Here is a 16,881-nt window from a genome sequence, read left to right on the forward strand (position 1 = left end):
TCGAATTTCGAACTTCCTAAGCGGATTTCTCGAGGAAACGAAAGCTTAACAGAAGCGGTAAATCACAAATTCGAGGGTTTTAGAGAAGGAATTCGGCTAAAATCTCGTCAGCTCATTGCGTAGTAATGAGTCTCGTCCGTTTGCCCGTTTACAATCAAATTAGCCTACAATTTTGTCCAAATCCGGCAGTGCCCGAGCTACTTTCATTTCACATGTCTTATCTGGTCCCGATCGAGATTCAGATGATTTGAGCCGAAAATCGTCTGTCAACAAGTAATCAAAAATAGAAAAACACGAAAAGGGGTGCAACACGAGGACTTCACAGGGTGTCACCCATCCTAGTACTGCTCTCGCCCAAGAATGCTTAACTTCGGAGTTCTGATGGGATCCGGTGCATTAGTGCTGGTATGATCGCACCCGACATTGAGTGGGATGTTTATTCTTACATCCCTCGAGTACGTGTGGAGCGGGCGGCGATGGACAACACGCGGCACTGCTCTCGCCCAATCATAACCATGAAGTTAAGCGTTCTGGCACGATGGCAGAGCTAGGATGGGTGACCTCCCTGGGAAGACCTCGTGTCGCGACCGTTTACGGAAATAATGGATAAAACAGTCGAAATAATTGTTTTTAATGAGTTAACCGTCTCCGGAGTAATCTGCGTCATACCCTTCCGCACAGAACCGGCTCAGGACAACAAAAATCGATAAATGTTCCCAGAAAATAGAAAAAAACAATAAGAAGAAGGAAATAACGAATGTAATGCTATTATTATGTCTGGGATACGATAAAATGGAACCGGAATCGAATTTCGAACTTCCTAAGCGGATTTCTCGAGGAAACGAAAGCTTAACAGAAGCGTTAAATCGCAAATTAGAGGGTCTTAGAGAAGGAATTCGGCTAAAATCTCGTCAGCTCATTGCGTGGTAATGAGTCTCGTCCGTTTGCCCGTTCACAATCAAATTAGCCTACAATTTTGTCCAAATCCGGCAGTGCCCGAGCTACTTTCATTTCACATGTCTTATCTGGTCCCGATTGAAATTCAGATGATTTGAGCCGAAAATCGTCTGTCAACAAGTAATCAAAAATACAAAAACACGAAAAGGGGTGCAACACGAGGACTTCCCAGGGAGTCACACATCCTAGTACTGCTCTAGCCTAAGCATGCTTAACTTCGGAGTTCTGATGGGATCCTGACATTAGTGCTGGTATGATCGTACCCGACATTGAGTGGGATGTTTATTCTTATATCCCTCGAGTACGTGTAGAGCGAGCGGCGATGGACAATACGCGGCACTGCTCTCGCCCAATCATAACCATGAAGTTAAGCGTTCTGGCGCGATGGCAGAGGTAGGATGGGTGACCTCCCTGGGAAGACCTCGTGTCGCGACCGTTTACGTTAATTATTGATAAAACAGTCGAAATAATTTTTTTTAATGAGTTAACCGTCTCCGGAGTAATCTGCGTCATACCCTTCCGCACAGAACCGGCTAACGACAACAAAAATCGATAAATGTTCCCATAAAATAGAAAAAAAAAATAAGAAGAAGGAAATAAAGAATGTAAAGCTATTATTATGCTTGGGATACGATAAAAAGGAACCGGAATCGAATTTCGAACTTCCTAAGTGGATTTCTCGAGGAAACGAAAGCTTAACAGAAGCGGTAAATCGCAATTTCGAGGGTTTTAGAGAAGGAATTCGGCTAAAATCTCGTCAGCTCATTGCGTAGTAATGAGTCTCGTCCGTTTGCCCGTTTACAATCAAATTAGCCTACAATTTTGTCTAAATCCGGCAATGCCCGAGCTACTTTCATTTCACATGTCTTATCTGGTCCCGATCGAGATTCAGATGATTTGAGCCGAAAATCGTCTGTCAACAAGTAATCAAAAATAGAAAAACACGAAAAGGGGTGCAACACGAGGACTTCCCAGGGGGTCACCCATCCAAGTACTGCTCTCGTCCAAGAATGCTTAACTTCGGAGTTCTGATGGGATCCGGTGCATTAGTGCTGGTATGATCGCACCCGACATTGAGTAGGATGTTTATTTTTATATCCCTCGAGTACGTGTGGAGCGGGCGGCGATGGACAACACGCGGCACTGCTCTCGCCCAATCATAACTATGAAGTTAAGCGTTCTGGCACGATGGCAGAGCTAGGATGGGTGACCTCCCTGGGAAGACCTCGTGTCGCGACCGTTTATGGAAATAATGGATAAAACAGTCGAAATAATTGTTTTTAATGAGTTAACCGTCTCCGGAGTAATCTGCGTCATACCCTTCCGCACAGAACCGGCTCAGGACAACAAAAATCGATAAATGTTCCCAGAAAATAGAAAAAAAAAATAAGAAGAAGGAAATAACGAATGTTATGCTATTATTATGCCTGGGATACGATAAAATGGAACCGGAATCGAATTTCGAACTTCCTAAGCGGATTTCTCGTGGAAACGAAAGCTTAAGAGAAGCGGTAAATCGCAAATTAGAGGGTCTTAGAGAAGGAATTCGGCTAAAATCTCGTCAGCTCATTGCGTAGTAATGTGTCTCGTCCGTTTGCCCATTTACAATCAAATTAGCCTACAATTTTGTCCAAATCCGGCAGTGCCCGAGCTACTTTCATTTCACATGTCTTATCTGGTCTCGATCGAGATTCAGATGATTTGAGCCGAAAATCGTCTGTCAACAAGTAATCAAAAATAGAAAAACACGAAAAGGGGTGCAACACGAGGACTTCCTAGGGGGTCACCCATTCTAGTACTGCTCTCGCCCAAGCACGCTTAACTTCGGAGTTCTGATGGGATCCATGGCATTAGTGCTGGTATGATCGCACCCGACATTGAGTGGGATGTTTATTCTTATATCCCTCGAGTACGTGTGGAGCGGGCGGCGATGGACAACACGCGGCACTGCTCTCGCCCAATCATAACCATGAAGTTAAGCGTTCTGGCGCGATGGCAGAGGTATGATGGGTGACCTCACTGGGAAGACCTCGTGTCGCGACCGTTTACGTAAATTATGGATAAAACAGTCGAAATAATTGTTTTTAATGAGTTAACCGTCTCCGGAGTAATCTGCGTCATACCCTTCCGCACAAAACCGGCTCACGACAACAAAAATCGATAAATGTTCCTAGAAAATAGAAAAAAAAATAAGAAGAAGGAAATAACGAATGTAAATCTATTATTATGCCTGGGATACGATAAAATGGAACCGGAATCGAATTTCGAACTTCCTAAGCGGATTTCTCGAGGAAACGAAAGCTTAACAGAAGCGTTTAATCGCAAATTAGAGGGTCTTAGAGAAGGAATTCGGCTAAAATCTCGTCAGCTCATTGCGTAGTAATGAGTCTCGTCCGTTTGCCCGTTTACAATCAAATTAGCCTACAATTTTGTCCAAATCTGGCAGTGCCCGAGCTACTTTCATTTCACATGTCTTATCTGGTCCCGATCGAGATTCAGATGATTTGAGCCGAAAATCGTCTGTCAACAAGTAATCAAAAATAGAAAAACACGAAAAGGGGTGCAACACGAGGACTTCCTAGGGGGTCACCCATTCTAGTACTGCTCTCGTCCAAGCACGCTTAACTTCGGAGTTCTGATGGGATCCATGGCATTAGTGCTGGTATGATCGCACCCGACATTGAGTGGGATGTTTATTCTTATATCCCTCGAGTACGTGTGGAGAGGGCGGCGATGGACAACACGCGGCACTGCTCTCGCCCAATCATAACCAAGAAGTTAAGCGTTCTGGCGCGATGGCAGAGGTAGGATGGGTGACCTCCCTGGGAAGACCTCGTGTCGCGACCGTTTACGTAAATTATGGATAAAACAGTCGAAATAATTGTTTTTAATGAGTTAACCGTCTCCGGAGTAATCTGCGTCATACCCTTCCGCACAGAACCGGCTCACGACAACAAAAATCGATAAATGTTCCTAGAAAATAGAAAAAAAAATAAGAAGAAGGAAATAACGAATGTAAAGCTATTATTATGCCTGGGATACGATAAAATGGAACCGGAATCGAATTTCGAACTTCCTAAGCAGATTTCTCGAGGAAACGAAAGCTTAACAGAAGCGGTAAATCGCAAATTAGAGGGTCTTAGAGAAGGAATTCGGCTAAAATCTCGTCAGCTCATTGCGTAGAAATAAGTCTCGTCCGTTTGCCCGTTTACAATCAAATTAGCCTACAATTTTGTCCAAATCCGGCAGTGCCCGAGCTACTTTTATTTCACATGTCTTATCTGGTACCGATCGAGATTCAGATGATTTGAGCCGAAAATCGTCTGTCAACAAGTAATCAAAAATAGAAAAACACGAAAAAGGGTGCAACACGAGGACTTCCCAGGGGGTCACCCACCCTAGTACTGCTCTCGCCCAAGCACGCTAAACTTCGGAGTTCTGATTGGATCCGGTGCATTAGTGCTGGTATGATCGCACCCGACATTGAGTGGGATGTTTATTCTTATATCCCTCGAGTACGTGTGGAGCGGGCGGCGATGGACAACACGCGGCACTGCTCTCGCCCAATCATAACCATGAAGTTAAGCGTTCTGGCGCGATGGCAGAGCTAGGATGGGTGACCTCCCTGGGAAGACCTCGTGTCGCGATCGTTTACGTGAATTATGGATAAAACAGTTGAATTAATTGTTTTTAATGTGTTAACCTTCTCCGGAGTAATCTGCGTCATACCCTTCCGCACAGAACCGGCTCACGACAACAAAAATCGATAAACGTTCCCAGAAAATAGAAAAAAAAATAAGAAGAAGGAAATAACGAATGTAAAGCTATTATTATGCCTGGGATACGATAAAATGGAACCGGAATCGAATTTCGAACTTCCTAAGCGGATTTCTCGAGGAAACGAAAGCTTAATAGAAGCGGTAAATCGCAAATTAGAGGGTCTTAGAGAAGAAATTCGGCTAAAATCTCGTCAGCTCATTGCGTAGTAATGAATCTCGTCCGTTGCCCGTTTACAATCAAATTAGCCCACAATTTTGTCCAAATTCGGCAGTGCCCGAGCTACTTTCATTTCACATGTCTTATCTGGTCCCGATCGAGATTCAGATGATTTGAGCCGAAAATCGTCTATCAACAAGTAATCAAAAATAGAAAAACACGAAAAGGGGTGAAACACGAAGACAACCTAGGGGTAAATAACGATGTAAAGCTATTATTATGCCTAGGATACGATAAAATGGAACTGGAATCGAATTTCGAACTTCCTAAGCGGATTTCTCTAGGAAGCGAAAGCTTAACAGAAGCGGTAAATCGAAAATTAGAGGGTTTAGAGAAGGAATTCGTCTAAAATCTCGTCAGTTCATTGCGTAGTAATGAGTCTCGTCCGTTTACCCGTTTACAATCAAATTAGCCTACAATTTTGTCCAAATCCGGCAGTGCCCGAGCTACTTTCATTTCACATGTCTTATCTGGTCCAGATCGAGATTCAGATGATTTGAGCCGAAAATAGTTTGTCAACAAGTAATCAAAAATAGAAAAACACGATAAAGGGTGCAACACGAGGACTTTCCAGGGGGTCACCCATCCTAGTACTGCTCTTGCCCAAGCACGCTTAACTTCGGAGTTCTGTTGGGATCCGGTGCATTAGTGCTGGTATGATCGCACCCGACATTGAGTGGGATGTTTATTCTAATATCCCTCGAGTACGTGTGGAGCGGGCGACGATGGACAACACGCGGCACTGCTCTCGCCCAATCATAACCATGAAGTTAAGCGTTCTGGCGCGATGGCAGAGCTAGGATGGGTGACCTCCCTGGAGAGACCTCATGCCGCGACCGGTTACGTAAATTATGGTTAAAACAGTCGAAATAATTGTTTTTAATGAGTTAACCGTCTCCGGAGTAATCTGCGTCATACCCATCCACACAGAACCGGCTCACGACAACAAAAATCGATAAATGTTCCCAGAAAATAGAAAAAAAAAATAAGAAGAAGGAAATAACGAATGTAAAGCTATTATTATGCTTGGTATACGATAAAATGGAACCGGAATCGAATTTCGAACTTCCTAAGAGGATTTCTCGAGGAAACGAAAGCTTAAGAGAAGAGGTAAATCGCAAATTAGAGGGTCTTAGAGAAGGATTTCGGCTAAAATCTCGTCAGCTCATTGCGTAGTAATGTGTCTCGTCCGTTTGCCCGTTTACAATCAAATTAGCCTACAATTTTGTCCAAATCCGGCAGTGCCCGAGCTACTTTCATTTCACATGTCTTATCTGGTCTCGATCGAGATTCAGATGATTTGAGCCGAAAATCGTCTGTCAACAAGTAATCAAAAATAGAAAAACAAGAAAAAGGGTGCAACACGAGGACTTCCCAGGAGGTCACCGATCCTAGTACTGCTCTCGTCCAAGCACGCTTAACTTCGGAGTTCTGATGGGATCCATGGCATTAGTGCTGGTATGATCGCACCCGACATTGAGTGGGATGTTTATTCTTATATCCCTCGAGTACGTGTGGAGCAAGCGGCGATGGACAACACGCGGCACTGCTCTCGCCCAATCATAACCATGAAGTTAAGCGTTCTTGCGCGATGGCAGAGCTAGGATGGGTGACCTCCCTGGGAAGACCTCGTGTCGCGACCGTTTACGTAAATTATGGATAAAACAGTCGAAATAACTGTTTTTAATGAGTTAACCGTCTCTGGAGTAATCTGCGTCATACCCTTCCGCACAGAACCGGCTCACGACAACAAAAATCGATAAATGTTCCCAGAAATTAGAAAAAAAAATAAGAAGAAGAAAATAACGAATGTAAAGCTATTATTATGCCTGAGATACGATAAAATGGAACCGGAATCGAATTTCGAACTTCCTAAGCGGATTTCTCGAGGAAACGAAAGCTTAACAGAAGCGGTAAATCGCAAAATAAAGGGTCTTAGAGAAGGAATTCGGCTAAAATCTCGTCAGCTCATTGCGTAGTAATGAGTCTCGTCCGTTTGCCCGTTTACAATCAAATTAGCCTACAATTTTGTCCAAATCCGGCAGTGCCCGAGCTACTTTCATTTCACATGTCTTATCTGGTCCCGATCGAGATTCAGATGATTTGAGCCGAAAATCGTCTGTCAACAAGTAATCAAAAATAGAAAAACACGAAAAGGGGTGCAACACGAGGACTTCCCTGGGGGTCACCCATCCTAGTACTGCTCACGCCCAAGCACGCTTAACTTCGGAATTCTGATGGGATCCGGTGCATTAGTGCTGGTATGATCGCACCCACATTGAGTGGGATGTTTATTCTTATATCCCTCGAGTACGTGTGGAGCGGGCGGCGATGGACAACACGCGGCACTGCTCTCGCCCAATCATAACCATGAAGTTAAGCGTTATGGCGCGATGGTAGAGCTAGGATGGGTGACCTCCCTGGGAAGACCTCGTGTCGCGATCGTTTAAGTAAATTATGGATAAAACAGTCGAAATAATTGTTTTTAATGAGTTAACCGCCTCCGGAGTAATCTGCGTCATACCCTTCCGCACAGAACCGGCTCACGACAACAAAAATCGATAAACGTTCCCAGAAAATAGAAAAAAAAATAAGAAGAAGGAAATAACGAATGTAAAGCTATTATTATGTCTGGGATACGATAAAATGGAACCGGAATCGAATTTCGAACTTCCTAAGCGGATTTCTCGAGGAAACGAAAGCTTAACAGAAGCGGTAAATAGCAAATTAGAGGGTCTTAGAGAAGGAATTCGGCTAAAATCTCGTCAGCTCATTGCGTAGTAATGAATCTCGTCTGTTGCCCGTTTACAATCAAATTAGGCCACAATTTTGTCCAAATCCGGCAGTGCCCGAGCTACTTTCATTTCACATGTCTTATCTGGTCCCGATCGAGATTCAGATGATTTGAGCCGAAAATCGTCTTTCAACAAGTAATCAAAATAGAAAAACACGAAAAGGGGTGAAACACGAGGACAACCTAGGGGTAAATAACGATGTAAAGCTATTATTATGCCTGAGATACGATAAAATGGAACTGGAATCGAATTTCGAACTTCCTAAGCGGATTTCTCGAGGAAGCGAAAGCTTAACAGAAGCGGTAAAAAGCAAATTAGAGGGTCTTAGAGAAGGAATTCGGCTAAAATCTCGTCAGCTCATTGCGTAGTAATGAGTCTCGTCCGTTTGCCCGTTTACAATCAAATTAGCCTACAATTTTGTCCAAATCCGGCAGTGCCCGAGCTACTTTCATTTCACATGTCTTATCTGGTCCCGATCGAGATTCAGATGATTTGAACCGAAAATCGTTTGTCAACAAGTAATCAAAAATAGAAAAACACGAAAAAGGGTGCAACACGAGGACTTTCCAGGGGGTCACCCATCCTAGTACTGCTCTCGCCCAAGCACGCTTAACTTCGGAGTTCTGTTGGGATCCGGTGCATTAGTGCTGGTATGATCGCACCCGACATTGAGTGGGATGTTTATTCTTATATCCCTCGAGTACGTGTGGAGCGGGCGGCGATGGACAACACCCGGCACTGCTTTCGCCCCATCATAACCATGAAGTTAAGCGTTCTGGCGTGATGGCAGAGCTAGGATGGCTGACCTCCCTGCGAAAAACTCGTGTCGCGACCGGTTACGTAAATTATGGTTAAACCAGTCGAAATAATTGTTTTTAATGAGTTAACCGTATCCGGAGTAATCTGCGTCATACCCTTCCGCACAGAACCGGCTCACGACAACAAAAATCGATAAATGTTCCCAGAAAATAGAAAAAAAATAAGAAGAAGGAAATAACGAATGTAAAGCTATTATTATGCCTGGGATACGATAAAATGGAACCGGAATCGAATTTCGAACTTCCTAAGCGGATTTCTCGAGGAAACGAAAGCTTAAGAGAAGAGGTAAATCGCAAATTAGAGGGTCTTAGAGAAGGATTTCGGCTAAAATCTCGTCAGCTCATTGCGTAGTAATGTGTCTCCTCCGTTTGCCCGTTTACAATCAAATTAGCCTACAATTTTGTCCAAATCCGGCAGTGTCCGAGCTACTTTCATTTCACATGTCTTATCTAGTCTCGATCGAGATTCAGATGATTTGAGCCGAAAATCGTCTGTCAACAAATAATCAAAAATAGAAAAACAAGAAAAGGGGTGCAACACGAGGACTTCCCAGAAGGTCACCGATCCTAGTACTGCTCTCGTCCAAGCACGCTTAACTTCGGAGTTCTGATGGGATCCATGGCATTAGTGCTGGTATGATCGCACCCGACATTGAGTGGGATGTTTATTCTTATATCCCTCGAGTACGTGTGGAGCAAGCGGCGATGGACAACACGCGACACTGCTCTCGCCCAATCATAACCATGAAGTTAAGCGTTCTGGCGCGATGGCAGAGCTAGGATGGGTGACCTCCCTGGGAAGACCTCGTGTCGCGACCGGTTACGTAAATTATGGTTAAACCAGTCGAAATAATTATTTTTAATGAGTTAACCGTATCCGGAGTAATCTGCGTCATACCCTTCCGCACAGAACCGGCTCACGACAACAAAAATCGATAAATGTTCCCAGAAAATAGAAAAAAAATAAGAAGAAGGAAATAACGAATGTAAAGCTATTATTATGCCTGGGATACGATAAAATGGAACCGGAATCGAATTTCGAACTTCCTAAGCGGATTTCTCGAGGAAACAAAAGCTTAAGAGAAGAGGTAAATCGCAAATTAGAGGGTCTTAGAGAAGGATTTCGGCTAAAATCTCGTCAGCTCATTGCGTAGAAATGTGTCTCGTCCGTTTGCCCGTTTACAATCAAATTAGCCTACAATTTTGTCCAAATCCGGCAGTGCCCGAGCTACTTTCATTTCACATGTCTTATCTGGTCCCAATCGAGATTCAGATTATTTGAGCCGAAAATCGTCTGTCAACAAGTAATCAAAAATAGAAAAACACGAAAAGGGGTGCAACACGAGGACTTCCCAGGAGGTAAGCCATCCTAGTACTGCTCTCGCCCAAGCACGCTTAACTTCGGAGTTCTAATGGGATCCGGTGGATTAGTGCTGGTATGATCGCACCCGACATTGAGTTGGATGTTTATTCTTATATCCCTCGAAGACGTGTGGAGCGGGCGGCGATGGACAACACGCGGCACTGCTCTCGCCCAATCATAACCACGAAGTTAAGCGTTCTGGCGCGATGGCAGAGGTAGGATGGGTGACCTCCCTGGGAAGACCTCGTGTCGCGACCGTTTACGTAAATTATGGATAAAACAGTCGAAATAATTGTTTTTAATGAGTTAACCGTCTCCGGAGTAATCTGCGTCATACCCTTCCGCACAGAACCGGCTCACGACAACAAAAATCGATAAATGTTCCCAGAAAATAGAAAAAAAAATAAGAAGAAGGAAATAACGAATGTAAAGCTATTATTATGCCTGGGATACGATAAAATGGAACCGGAATCGAATTTCGAACTTCCTAAGCGGATTTCTCGAGGAAACGAAAGCTTAACAGAAGCGTTAAATCGCAAATTAGAGGGTCTTAGAGAAGGAATTCGGCTAAAATCTCGTCAGCTCATTGCGTAGTAATGAGTCTCGTCCGTTTGCCCGTTTACAATCAAATTAGCCTACAATTTTGTCCAAATCTGGCAGTGCCCGAGCTACTTTCATTTCACATGTCTTATCTGGTCCCGATCGAGATTCAGATGATTTGAGCCGAAAATCGTCTGTCAACAAGTAATCAAAAATAGAAAAACACGAAAAAGGGTGCAACACGAGGACTTCCTAGGAGGTCACCCATCCTAGTACTGCTCTCGCCCAAGCACGCTTAACTTCGGAGTTCTGATGGGATCCGGTGCATTAGTGCTGGTATGATCGCACCCGATATTGAGTGGGATGTTTATTCTTATATCCCTCGAGTACGTGTGGAGCAGGCGGCGATGGACAACACGCGGCACTGCTCTCGCCCAATCATAACCACGAAGTTAAGCGTTCTGGCGCGATGGCAGAGGTAGGATGGGTGACCTCCCTGGGAAGACCTCGTGTCGCGATCGTTTACGTAAATTATGGATAAAACAGTCAAAATAATTGTTTTTAATGAGTTAACCGTCTCCGGAGTAATCTGCGTCATACCCTTCCGCACAGAACCGGCTCACGACAACAAAAATCGATAAATGTTCCCAGAAAATAGAAAAAAAAATAAGAAGAAGGAATCAACGAATGTAAAGCTATTATTATGCCTGGGATACGATAAAATGGAACCGGAATCGAATTTCGAACTTCCTAAGCGGATTTCTCGAGGAAACGAAAGCTTAACAGAAGCGGTAAATCGCAAATTAGAGGGTCTTAGAGAAGGAATTCGGCTAAAATCTCGTCAGCTCATTGCGTAGTAATGAGTCTCGTCCGTTTGCCCGTTTACAATCAAATTAGCCTACAATTTTGTCCAAATCCGGCAGTGCCCGAGCTACTTTCATTTCACATGTCTTATCTGGTCCCGATCGAGATTCAGATGATTTGAGCCGAAAATCGTCTGTCAACAAGTAATCAAAAATAGAAAAACACGAAAAGGGTGCAACACGAGGACTTCCCAGGAGGTCACCCATCCTAGTACTGCTCTCGCCCAAGCACGCTTAACTTCGGAGTTCTGATGGGATCCTGTGCATTAGTGCTGGTATGATCGCACCCGACATTGAGTGGGATGTTTATTCTTATATCCCTCGAGTACGTGTGGAGCGGGCGGCGATGGACAACACGCGGCACTGCTCTCGCCCAATCATAACCACGAAGTTAAGCGTTCTGGCGCGATGGCAGAGGTAGGATGGGTGACCTCCCTGGGAAGACCTCGTGTCGCGATCGTTTACGTAAATTATGGATAAAACAGTCGAAATAATTGTTTTAATTAGTTAAACCGTCTCCGGAGTAATCTGCGTCATACCCTTCCGCACAGAACCGGCTCACGACAACAAAAATCGATAAATGTTCCCAGAAAATAGAAAAAAAATAAGAAGAAGGAAATAACGAATGTAAAGCTATTATTATGCCTGGGATACGATAAAATGGAACCGGAATCGAATTTCGAACTTCCTAAGCGGATTTCTCGAGGAAACGAAAGCTTAACAGAAGCGGTAAATCGCAAATTAGAGGGTCTTAGAGAAGGAATTCGGCTAAATCTCGTCAGCTCATTGCGTAGTAATGAGTCTCGTCCGTTTGCCCGTTTACAATCAAATTAGCCTACAATTTTGTCCAAATCCGGCAGTGCCCGAGCTACTTTCATTTCACATGTCTTATTTGGTCCCGATCGAGATTCAGATGATTTGAGCCGAAAATCGTCTGTCAACAAGTAATCAAAAATAGAAAACACGAAAAAGGGTGCAACACGAGGACTTCCCAGGGGGTCACCCATCCTAGTATTGCTCTCGCCCAAGCACGCTTAACTTCGGAGTTCTGATGGGATCCGGTGCATTAGTGCTGGTATGATCGCACCCGACATTGAGTGGGATGTTTATTCTTATATCCCTCGAGTACGTGTGGAGCGGGCGGCGATGGACAACACGCGGCACTGCTTTCGCCCAATCATAACCACGAAGTTAAGCGTTCTGGCGCGATGGCAGAGGTAGGATGGGTGACCTCCCTGGGAAGACCTCGTGTCGCGATCGTTTACGTAAATTATGGATAAAACAGTCGAAATAATTGTTTTAAATTAGTTAACCGTCTCCGGAGTAATCTGCGTCATACCCTTCCGCACAGAACCGGCTCACGACAACAAAAATCGATAAATGTTCCCAGAAAATAGAAAAAAAAAATAAGAAGAAGGAAATAACGAATGTAAAGCTATTATTATGCCTGGGATACGATAAAATGGAACCGGAATCGAATTTCGAACTTCCTAAGCGGATTTCTCGATGAAATGAAAGCTTAACAGAAGCGGTAAATCGCAAATTAGAGGGTCTTAGAGAAGGAATTCGGCTTAAATCTCGTCAGCTCATTGCGTAGTAATGAGTCTCGTCCGTTTGCCCGTTTACAATCAAATTAGCCTACAATTTTGTCCAAATCTGGCAGTGCCCGAGCTACTTTCATTTCACATGTCTTATCTGGTCCCGATCGAGATTCAGATGATTTGAGCCGAAAATCGTCTGTCAACAAGTAATCAAAAATAGAAAAACACGAAAAAGGGTGCAACACGAGGACTTCTCAGGGGGTCACCCATCCTAGTACTGCTCTCGCCCAAGCACGCTTAACTTCGGAGTTCTGATGGGATCCGGTGCATTAGTGCTGGTATGATCGCACCCGACATTGAGTGGGATGTTTATTCTTATATCCCTCGAGTACGTGTGGAGCGGGCGGCGATGGACAACACGCGGCACTGCTCTCGCCCAATCATAACCATGAAGTTAAGCGTTCTGGCGCGATGGCAGAGCTAGGATGGGTGACCTCCCTGGGAAGACCTCGTGTCGCGACCGTTTACGTAAATTATGGATAAAACAGTCGAAATAATTGTTTTTAATGAGTTAACCGTCTCCGGAGTAATCTGCGTCATACCCTTCCGCACAGAACCGGCTCACGACAACAAAAATCGATAAATGTTCCCAGAAAATAGAAAAAAAAATAAGAAGAAGGAAATAACGAATGTAAAGCTATTATTATGCCTGGGATACGATAAAATGGAACCGGAATCGAATTTCGAACTTCCTAAGCGGATTTCTCGAGGAAACGAAAGCTTAACAGAAGCGGTAAATCGCAAATTAGAGGGTCTTAGAGAAGGAATTCGGCTAAAATCTCGTCAGCTCATTGCGTAGTAATGAGTCTCGTCCGTTTGCCCGTTTACAATCAAATTAGCCTACAATTTTGTCCAAATCCGGCAGTGCCCGAGCTACTTTCATTTCACATGTCTTATCTGGTCCCGATCGAGATTCAGATGATTTGAGCCGAAAATCGTCTGTCAACAAGTAATCAAAAATAGAAAAACACGAAAAGGGTGCAACACGAGGACTTCCTCAGGAGGTCACCCATCCTAGTACTGCTCTCGCCCAAGCACGCTTAACTTCGGAGTTCTGATGGATCCGGTGCATTAGTGCTGGTATGATCGCACCCGACATTGAGTGGGATGTTTATTCTTATATCCCTCGAGTACGTGTGGAGCGGGCGGCGATGGACAACACGCGGCACTGCTCTCGCCCAATCATAACCACGAAGTTAAGCGTTCTGGCGCGATGGCAGAGGTAGGATGGGTGACCTCCCTGGGAAGACCTCGTGTCGCGATCGTTTACGTAAATTATGGATAAAACAGTCGAAATAATTGTTTTAAATTAGTTAACCGTCTCCGGAGTAATCTGCGTCATACCCTTCCGCACAGAACCGGCTCACGACAACAAAAATCGATAAATGTTCCCAGAAAATAGAAAAAAAAATAAGAAGAAGGAAATAACGAATGTAAAGCTATTATTATGCCTGGGATACGATAAAATGGAACCGGAATCGAATTTCGAACTTCCTAAGCGGATTTCTCGAGGAAACGAAAGCTTAACAGAAGCGGTAAATCGCAAATTAGAGGGTCTTAGAGAAGGAATTCGGCTAAATCTCGTCAGCTCATTGCGTAGTAATGAGTCTCGTCCGTTTGCCCGTTTACAATCAAATTAGCCTACAATTTTGTCCAAATCCGGCAGTGCCCGAGCTACTTTCATTTCACATGTCTTATCTGGTCCCGATCGAGATTCAGATGATTTGAGCCGAAAATCGTCTGTCAACAAGTAATCAAAAATAGAAAAACACGAAAAAGGGTGCAACACGAGGACTTCCAGGGGTCACCCATCCTAGTACTGCTCTCGCCCAAGCACGCTTAACTTCGGAGTTCTGATGGGATCCGGTGCATTAGTGCTGGTATGATCGCACCCGACATTGAGTGGGATGTTTATTCTTATATCCCTCGAGTACGTGTGGAGCGGGCGGCGATGGACAACACGCGGCACTGCTCTCGCCCAATCATAACCATGAAGTTAAGCGTTCTGGCGCGATGGCAGAGCTTGGATGGGTGACCTCCCTGGGAAGACCTCGTGTCGCGACCGTTTACGTAAATTATGGATAAAACAGTCGAAATAATTGTTTTTAATGAGTTAACCGTCTCGGGAGTAATCTGCGTCATACCCTTCCGCACAGAACCGGCTCACGACAACAAAAATCGATAAATGTTCCCAGAAAATAGAAAAAAAAATAAGAAGAAGGAAATAACGAATGTAAAGCTATTATTATGCCTGGGATACGATAAAATGGAACCAGAATCGAATTTCGAACTTTCTAAGTGGATTTCTCGATGAAATGAAAGCTTAACAGAAGCGGTAAATCGCAAATTAGAGGGTCTTAGGGAAGGAATTCGGCTTAAATCTCGTCAGCTCATTGCGTAGAATGAGTCTCGTCCGTTTGCCCGTTTACAATCAAATTAGCCTACAATTTTGTCCAAATCCGACAGTGCCCGAGCTACTTTCATTTCACATGTCTTATTTGGTCCCGATCGAGATTCAGATGATTTGAGCCGAAAATCGTCTGTCAACAAGTAATCAAAAATAGAAAAACACGAAAAAGTGTGCAACACGAGGACTTCCAGGGGGTCACCCATCCTAGTACTGCTCTCGCCCAAGCACGCTTAACTTCGGAGTTCTGATGGGATCCGGTGCATTAGTGCTGGTATGATCGCACCCGACATTGAGTGGGATGTTTATTCTTATATCCCTCGAGTACGTGTGGAGCGGGCGGCGATGGACAACACGCGGCACTGCTCTCGCCCAATCATAACCACGAAGTTTAAGCGTTCTGGCGCGATGGCAGAGCTAGGATGGGTGACCTCCCTGGAAGACCTCGTGTCGCGATCGTTTACGTAAATTATGGATAAAACAGTCGAAATAATTGTTTTTAATTAGTTAACCGTCTCCGGAGTAATCTGCGTCATACCCTTCCGCACAGAACCGGCTCACGACAACAAAAATCGATAAATGTTCCCAGAAAATAGAAAAAAAAAATAAGAAGAAGGAAATAACGAATGTAAAGCTATTATTATGCCTGGGATACGATAAAATGGAACCGGAATCGAATTTCGAACTTCCTAAGCGGATTTCTCGATGGAAATGAAAGCTTAACAGAAGCGGTAAATCGCAAATTAGAGGGTCTTAGAGAAGGAATTCGGCTAAATCTCGTCAGCTCATTGCGTAGTAATGAGTCTCGTCCGTTTGCCCGTTTACAATCAAATTAGCCTACAATTTTGTCCAAATCCGGCAGTGCCCGAGCTACTTTCATTTCACATGTCTTATCTGGTCCCGATCGAGATTCAGATGATTTGAGCCGAAAATCGTCTGTCAACAAGTAATCAAAAATAGAAAAACACGATAAAAGGTGCAACACGAGGACTTCCCAGGGGGTCACCCATCCTAGTACTGCTCTCGCCCAAGCACGTTTAACTTCGGAGTTCTGATGGGATCCGGTGCATTAGTGCTGGTATGATCGCACCCGACATTGAGTGGGATGTTTATTCTTATATCCCTCGAGTACGTGTGGACGCGGGCGGCGATGGACACACACGCGGCACTGCTCTCGCCCAATCATAACATGAAGTTAAGCGTTCTGGCGCGATGGCAGAGCTAGGATGGGTGACCTCCCTGGGAAGACCTCGTGTCGCGACGTTTACGTAAATTATGGATAAAACAGTCGAAATAATTGTTTTAATGAGTTAACCGTCTCCGGAGTAATCTGCGTCATACCCTTCCGCACAGAACCGGCTCACGACAACAAAAATCGATAAATGTTCCCAGAAATAAAAAAAAAAAAAGAAGAAGGAAATAACGAATGTAAAGCTATTATTATGCCTGGGATACGATAAAATGGAACCGGGAATCGAATTTCGAACCTAAGCGGATTTCTCGAGGAAACGAAAGCTAACAGAAGCGTTTAATCGCAAATT

At 44.3% G+C, this 16,881-nt stretch overlaps 19 non-coding genes and 1 pseudogene across 19 annotated transcripts; all 20 read right to left on the reverse strand.

Annotated features, from left to right (window-relative positions):
- Window positions 1–300: 300 nt before the first annotated feature.
- On the reverse strand, window positions 301–419 carry LOC142517331 (5S ribosomal RNA). The gene has a single exon (XR_012813083.1). It is a non-coding gene; the product is annotated as a 5S ribosomal RNA (ribosomal RNA).
- Window positions 420–1,104: 685 nt separating this feature from the next.
- On the reverse strand, window positions 1,105–1,222 carry LOC142512595 (5S ribosomal RNA; annotated as a pseudogene).
- Window positions 1,223–1,907: 685 nt separating this feature from the next.
- LOC142514605 (5S ribosomal RNA) lies at window positions 1,908–2,026 on the reverse strand. The gene has a single exon (XR_012810493.1). It is a non-coding gene; the product is annotated as a 5S ribosomal RNA (ribosomal RNA).
- Window positions 2,027–2,711: 685 nt separating this feature from the next.
- LOC142515706 (5S ribosomal RNA) lies at window positions 2,712–2,830 on the reverse strand. The gene has a single exon (XR_012811537.1). It is a non-coding gene; the product is annotated as a 5S ribosomal RNA (ribosomal RNA).
- Window positions 2,831–3,514: 684 nt separating this feature from the next.
- LOC142516781 (5S ribosomal RNA) lies at window positions 3,515–3,633 on the reverse strand. The gene has a single exon (XR_012812557.1). It is a non-coding gene; the product is annotated as a 5S ribosomal RNA (ribosomal RNA).
- Window positions 3,634–4,317: 684 nt separating this feature from the next.
- LOC142514636 (5S ribosomal RNA) lies at window positions 4,318–4,436 on the reverse strand. Its single transcript, XR_012810521.1, has one exon. It is a non-coding gene; the product is annotated as a 5S ribosomal RNA (ribosomal RNA).
- Window positions 4,437–5,502: 1,066 nt separating this feature from the next.
- On the reverse strand, window positions 5,503–5,621 carry LOC142514917 (5S ribosomal RNA). The gene has a single exon (XR_012810789.1). It is a non-coding gene; the product is annotated as a 5S ribosomal RNA (ribosomal RNA).
- A 685-nt stretch (window positions 5,622–6,306) lies between these two features.
- LOC142506705 (5S ribosomal RNA) lies at window positions 6,307–6,425 on the reverse strand. The gene has a single exon (XR_012804987.1). It is a non-coding gene; the product is annotated as a 5S ribosomal RNA (ribosomal RNA).
- A 684-nt stretch (window positions 6,426–7,109) lies between these two features.
- Window positions 7,110–7,228, reverse strand: LOC142513016 (5S ribosomal RNA). The gene has a single exon (XR_012808985.1). It is a non-coding gene; the product is annotated as a 5S ribosomal RNA (ribosomal RNA).
- A 1,065-nt stretch (window positions 7,229–8,293) lies between these two features.
- LOC142513583 (5S ribosomal RNA) lies at window positions 8,294–8,412 on the reverse strand. The gene has a single exon (XR_012809522.1). It is a non-coding gene; the product is annotated as a 5S ribosomal RNA (ribosomal RNA).
- Window positions 8,413–9,095: 683 nt separating this feature from the next.
- On the reverse strand, window positions 9,096–9,214 carry LOC142507007 (5S ribosomal RNA). The gene has a single exon (XR_012805276.1). It is a non-coding gene; the product is annotated as a 5S ribosomal RNA (ribosomal RNA).
- A 683-nt stretch (window positions 9,215–9,897) lies between these two features.
- LOC142513680 (5S ribosomal RNA) lies at window positions 9,898–10,016 on the reverse strand. Its single transcript, XR_012809614.1, has one exon. It is a non-coding gene; the product is annotated as a 5S ribosomal RNA (ribosomal RNA).
- A 684-nt stretch (window positions 10,017–10,700) lies between these two features.
- Window positions 10,701–10,819, reverse strand: LOC142507427 (5S ribosomal RNA). The gene has a single exon (XR_012805686.1). It is a non-coding gene; the product is annotated as a 5S ribosomal RNA (ribosomal RNA).
- A 683-nt stretch (window positions 10,820–11,502) lies between these two features.
- Window positions 11,503–11,621, reverse strand: LOC142509412 (5S ribosomal RNA). The gene has a single exon (XR_012807587.1). It is a non-coding gene; the product is annotated as a 5S ribosomal RNA (ribosomal RNA).
- Window positions 11,622–12,302: 681 nt separating this feature from the next.
- LOC142510028 (5S ribosomal RNA) lies at window positions 12,303–12,421 on the reverse strand. Its single transcript, XR_012808168.1, has one exon. It is a non-coding gene; the product is annotated as a 5S ribosomal RNA (ribosomal RNA).
- A 685-nt stretch (window positions 12,422–13,106) lies between these two features.
- LOC142507088 (5S ribosomal RNA) lies at window positions 13,107–13,225 on the reverse strand. The gene has a single exon (XR_012805353.1). It is a non-coding gene; the product is annotated as a 5S ribosomal RNA (ribosomal RNA).
- A 683-nt stretch (window positions 13,226–13,908) lies between these two features.
- On the reverse strand, window positions 13,909–14,027 carry LOC142516329 (5S ribosomal RNA). Its single transcript, XR_012812130.1, has one exon. It is a non-coding gene; the product is annotated as a 5S ribosomal RNA (ribosomal RNA).
- Window positions 14,028–14,710: 683 nt separating this feature from the next.
- LOC142514236 (5S ribosomal RNA) lies at window positions 14,711–14,827 on the reverse strand. The gene has a single exon (XR_012810140.1). It is a non-coding gene; the product is annotated as a 5S ribosomal RNA (ribosomal RNA).
- A 683-nt stretch (window positions 14,828–15,510) lies between these two features.
- Window positions 15,511–15,628, reverse strand: LOC142513979 (5S ribosomal RNA). Its single transcript, XR_012809897.1, has one exon. It is a non-coding gene; the product is annotated as a 5S ribosomal RNA (ribosomal RNA).
- A 685-nt stretch (window positions 15,629–16,313) lies between these two features.
- Window positions 16,314–16,432, reverse strand: LOC142509435 (5S ribosomal RNA). Its single transcript, XR_012807609.1, has one exon. It is a non-coding gene; the product is annotated as a 5S ribosomal RNA (ribosomal RNA).
- Window positions 16,433–16,881: the final 449 nt, after the last annotated feature.

Source organism: Primulina tabacum, chromosome 10 (genome assembly GCF_025594145.1).
Source record: "Primulina tabacum isolate GXHZ01 chromosome 10, ASM2559414v2, whole genome shotgun sequence".
Classification (NCBI taxonomy): domain Eukaryota; kingdom Viridiplantae; phylum Streptophyta; class Magnoliopsida; order Lamiales; family Gesneriaceae; genus Primulina; species Primulina tabacum.